Here is a 6,000-nt window from a genome sequence, read left to right as displayed (position 1 = left end):
CTAACCACGCACTGGGTGGTGCCTAGCCCTAACCACTCCCCCTGCAGAAACACCCTTTTACACATAGAAATTATAATATCTTTGATAACATTAAATCTGTACATCCAAACAAAATAATATGACAAAAACTATAATGTATCACTTCTAAAACAATAGCATACTTCAAAAACTGTAACGTTCTAATGTTGTTAATGATATTTATTTTTTCAGTTTTTTTTCTCCGTATTAACAATAATTGATTGGATTCTATGGCGGCACCCTTTTCGTCCACTAGCCGCCGGTTATTTACCATTTACCGTATATAGGGGAAACTGATTATCTGCAGTAATGCCAGTCATCATTTTTTTTCTTCCATTGATTAACACTGCTCGGTCCCATTGTGTTCCATTAGATGTCTTAAACAGTATATGTTATTGGGATCACTCAGTAGTTGTAAAGTTAAGATTGGGCAAGTAAAAAATATTGAAATACTGGCAAATGCAACCTAAGCTAATATTATTTTATTATTTATTTATGCATTCATACAATCTCATTACATTGCTCATTCATTGACAAAGGGCATGGTTTTACAAATATTGGCAGGAAAATGAATCTTGCTGCTGGGAAGTATATTTATATTTTATTTTAATACCAGAAAACATTAAAACATAATCATCACATATTACCAAATGAAAAGCGAGTGATTAATTTTAGTACTGCTTCCATAAAAAGACAGCGATGGAAAGAAATGTTACAGGGTGTTTCCTTTTACCCCCGAATTACTAAAATGGTTGCTTTATTATGAAGGTATTATTAGACACCTCAGTGAATGTTATCAGTGTTGTAACATTGCTAATGACAGTTACAATTATGTAAATTAATCAATGCATACTACTTATTAACAATGTACTCTGATACATTACTGCTTTTCTCTCCCTTTATTTATTTATTGTATTTATAAAGCGCCAACATATTACGCAGCGCTGTACTGTAGACTGTACTTTTAAGGATAGGTAGATAGGAAAACAAATCTGTTAAATCTGTCAAATAAAATCAAATGGAATCTTTATTAAGACACTAGTAGACCCAAGCCTGTTTAAAAACGGGCTCTAGGTCTTTTTCCTGCCACCGCCAGTGTGCATGCGCGCGCCCGCCGGGCACGCAACCACCGCACACCTGCCTGCACCCGTCGCGCGCACGCCCATACCTGCCCACCTCGCCCACCTCACTCGCCCGCCCACCTCACTCGCCCGCCCACCTCGCTTGCCCGCCTCACTTCCTGGTCCCGTCTAGCTGTCCGTACTGCGCACATGCGCAGTAGGCAAATAACAGGGACACAGGGACAGCTGGAAGCAGCGACACAGGGAGATTATAGTATAGGATAGGTTAGGTTCACAGTGGTCAGTTGCAATAAGGGTCGGTTCACACTTGCAGAACGGAAATGGTAAGTGCATCCGCGAGGCAGATGCATACCGTCCGTTCTGCATACACATGCAACAATTTTCCCCCGCCCATTCCTAGTCCGCACCTCGCCACATGTCTGCAGTGTCGATCACATCTGTACCAACCTGGAGACCAGCAGATTCATGTGGCTCTCCATAGGCTGCAGCAGGCCAATTCATCCTACCAACAGGGAGAATGTTCATATGTCCAACATGAAGCAATGAGAATTCTCCCTGTAGCTGAGGATTGCAATTGGCATTTTGCAGCCCAATGGAGATCCTGCAGTCCACGGGCTGTTTTGAAGGCACTGTGTGGCGGGGATGGGCGACGGGACACATGAGTATGACATTACGGCGGTGACAGGATGCAGGCAAGACGGGCAATGTGAATGTGGCGATTTGCCTAATGAGAACTGACAGTGTCCATTCTCATATGTTTTCAATGGCCACATTTTCCCTTCCGGTCTGGGAAAATGTGCCAAGTTGGGACTCTGCGTTCTGTCTTGCGTTATGTGGCACACGGATCGTACACTGATCCATGTTTTGTAACAAGTGGAAGTAGATCCTATTTTCAACGTAGGACCTGCTTCCTGCATTTAAGCAGAACTTTAAAAATGTATCTCATGAATACGTTTTTAAAGCAAGTGTGAACCGGCCCTTACGCAGGATAATAATGATAATGAGTATGAACTGCAATAGAGACTGGACATAGACTTTAACCTCTTGAGGACCATGGGCTTTACCCCCCCTAAAGACCAGGCTATTTTTGTTAAAAAAAGGCTACTGCAGCTTTAAGGCCAAGCTGCAGGACCACGCAACACAGCACACCAGTGATTCCTCCCCCCTTTTCTCCCCACCAACAGAGCTCTCTGTTGGTGGGGTCTGATCACCCCCCTCCCCCCCCAGTGTTTGTTTGTTTTGTGTAAATGTTGTCTTTTTTTAAATAAAACTGCCTATTTTTTTTCCTTTCGCTTTTCCCTCCCTCCCACCCCACAGCCAGCCAATAACGGCGATCAGCTGTCATAGGCTTCTGCCTATGAGAGCCGATTTCTCTCTAGTGTCCCGCGGGGACAACCATGTCACATGGCTGTCCCCAGTACAGTGCTGCTGCCGTTCGCAGCGCTGTACAATGTAATTAGACAGCGATTCCGCCGTCTAACAGTCTTCCGAGCGGCAACCGCCGCTCGGAGACTGAAGGCTCCACTCCACTCCGCCCACTAACAGGAGATGCACGCGCAGCGTGTGCGCGATCTCCTGTACTGCGAGCCCCAAGGACTTTACGCCAATCGGCGTTAGCTGGTCCTGGGGCTGCCGCCGCGGCCACACCTATTGGCGTGACGCGGTCGGCAAGCGGTTAATGCTAAGCCTACATGCAGTGAGTTAGAATAACGCAATCAGTTACAATACATCACTGTGAACTGGTCCATAGAATTGTATGGGCAGTGAGTTGACATGCATAATGATTCTGCTGTGCTGTGCAATTGATGGGATAAATCTCAAAACTTCCCAAATCTGAATCTGGATCTGAATTCTAAAAGGTCCTCAAATTTCTTGAAGCCCTCGAATGCTGACTCTTAATGATCCTTTGAATTTGTTTGATCTGTGGTAGAGTTCCTATTTATATAGTTCCCTGTTCTATAGGTAATGCCCCCCCCCCCCCGTACCTAGTGTCACCACCCCTTTAGAATAATGTATAGATTACCTCTTAAATTACTTTTTATTTCATATTTAATCCCTAATGGTATGGATGATCCTGACTCATACTAAAAAAATAGCTAGAATTGGTAAGGACGAGTAAGGCTCATCCAGTAATTCCAGTTACTTACCTGCGGCATAGCAGATGTGCAGGATCCCTCGCTGGCACCTCCCGGCTTCCCTGCGGGCGTATTCCCATCTTCTTCTCAGCAATTCCCCGCGGCAAAATCCTCTTCTTCCTCTTTCATTGTTTCCTGTCCCTCAGCAATCACGTCCCCCGGCGTGTCCCTCTAATGACATTGCCTTTGTCCCCCTGATGTCGGGTGCATGCAGCATCATGACATCCAGTGGCCAATTCAATTTTGGATTCAATACAAATAACTGTATTGGATCCAATATAAGGGATTCTAAATGCAAAAAAAAAAAAAACAGCTATGGACAGCACTACTGCCCACAGCAGCAAATAATAGTTATAGATAGATAGACTCAGAATCAGAACCAGAATCATCTTTATTATCACCAAGAACACCGATTGGCGTGCCCGGAATTGCTTGTGGTTCACATGGCAAAGGCAGTTCAGGAACATATAACAACGCAAGGCAAACATAAGCAAAGCAAAACAAAACATACAAAGCAAACAATATAAAGCAACGCAAGTTTGAGTCTTGGGAGGGTCAGAGTTTACAGCTATGAGGAAGGGTTGCCCTGAGGGCTATAGTGACTCAGTGGTGCAGACCCGGTGGGGGGGGAAGGGGTGGGGGCTTGAGTCCAGTGAGTTCAACAGGAGAACCGCTTGGGGGAAGAAGGTGTTCATACGCCTGGTGGTTTTGGAGGGGATAGATTTGAAACGGCGTCCCAATGGTAGGGGCTCGAAGTAGCGTCTGCCCGGGTGTCTTCATTCTCATGGAGCAGAGGAGATTTAGCGAGGGCAGGTGGGCGCCAATGATCTTTTCTGCTGCGTTTATCACTCTGTGGAGTTTGTATTTGTCCCTAGCGGTTGCTCCTGCATACCAGACGATGATGATGGAGTAGCAGAGGATGGATTTGATGGTTGTGGTGTAAGCAATTCCCGCGACATACCGAATTTCTTCAGTTGGCGTAGGAAGAATAACCTCTGCTGTGCTTTCTTCTAAGTTCTGGTAATGTTTTGCCCCATTTGAGGTAGCTTGTTATGGTTGTTCCCAGGGACCTTACACTTTGAACGCTGGAGACCTCAGACCCATCAATGAGCACAGGGAGAAGAGGAGCAGGAGGGAGATTTCGGAAGTCCACAATCAGTTCCACGGTCTTTGCCATCAGATTGTCCGGACAGATGGTGTTAAAAGCTGAGCTGAAGATCAGGAAAAGGACCCTGGCGTAGGCTCCTGGTCTGTTGAGGTGCTCTGAGATGTATGCCAGGCTGACATTGATGGCATCGTCTGCTGATCGGTTTTCCCTGTAGGCAAACTGGTGTGGTTCAAGGAGGGTGTTGGTGGTGTGCTTCAGGTGGGCAAGCACCAGCCTCTCGAATACTTTCATGATGATGTGGGTCAGGGCTACGGGACTGAAGTTGTTGAGCTCTGTGTTCCCTGATTTTTTGGGGACTGGTATGATTGTGGACCTTTTGAAGCAGGAGGGGACCTTCCCTTCTGATAGGGATCTGTTGTAAAGAGAGGTGAGGATGGGAGCGAGTTGGTTTGCACAGGTTCTTAGGCAGTGTGAGGACACTCCATCCGGGCCTGGGCTTTCCTGGGATTGAGTCTGCGAAGGAGTTGTAGCACATCCTCCTCTAGCACTGCGGTCACAGCGGGGGTGCCACTGGCCACTGGGCGGCCCCGGGCATCCTTTGTCGCAGATGTCGTGGAATGCAGTGCTGGCTGGGATGCTGGGTGTAACGGTTGGGTGTTATAACTCAGACGTCTGATTATATGGTGATCCGCAGAATCACCAATAATACAGACACTATACCAGATTATTAGGTGATCTGCAGAATCACCAATAATGCCAGTATAGCTAACACAGACTGTGTGAGTAGTGTTTGGTGCAACCGTAACTTCAATAGTTTTGCGAGACCTTACCAGGGGAGCTGGTAAGGTACTATCAGTACGATGACAGTATAGATTTAATCAAACCTTCCCAGAGGATCTGGAGAAGGTCCTAACAGGTGACTTGGATAGATTTGGCTGAACCTTCCCAGAGGAGCTGGGAAGGTACTATCAGTCACTAGGCAACACCCGACCAGTGGAGCTGGCGGGTATAGAGCACCTCACCAGTGGCTAGGGCCCACTGGTGAGTAGAGTGGTCAGACAGGCAAGGTTCGGCAACAGAGAGGTAAGTATCAGTACAGAATCGTGAGGCAGAGGAGTAAACAGTAATCAGGCAGAGTTCAGTGACTAGTCAGATAGGCAGAAGTACAGAAACGTTAAGCAATAGCAAAGTCAGAGGTTTAGCCAGAATCATACACAGGTAATCAATAATAAACAATTCCTAGTCTTGGTGTGAAGTCCTTGGTTTCAACACCTGGATCTAGTCTAAGGTCTGAGCGCTAACACAAAGTATTCACGACAGCAGACGAGCCTCCTCCTAGCATAAAGGTCCTGTCTGTGCGAGCGCCCATGCGAGACAGCGACCTTATGAGCTATTGACAGTCCCGTCCTCGGCGTCCTACACGCCGGAGGAATGGGCAGGGACATGGCGGCAGCTGCGGCGGCGGTGCTGTTCACCGCAGCTGCCACTAGAAATGTTACACTGGGATCACGGGCTGCTTGGGTTGGAGATCAAATCTGCATTAGAACTCATTGAGTTCTTCCACCAGTTTGAAGCTGGGGGCTGCGTGTTGATGGGGGGGTTTAAAGTTTGTGGCCGCCCTGAGACCCTTTCAGACTTCCCTCAAGTTGCTGGACTG

Source organism: Hyperolius riggenbachi, chromosome 4 (assembly GCF_040937935.1).
Source record: "Hyperolius riggenbachi isolate aHypRig1 chromosome 4, aHypRig1.pri, whole genome shotgun sequence".
Classification (NCBI taxonomy): domain Eukaryota; kingdom Metazoa; phylum Chordata; class Amphibia; order Anura; family Hyperoliidae; genus Hyperolius; species Hyperolius riggenbachi.
This window is presented reverse-complemented; position numbering follows the sequence as displayed.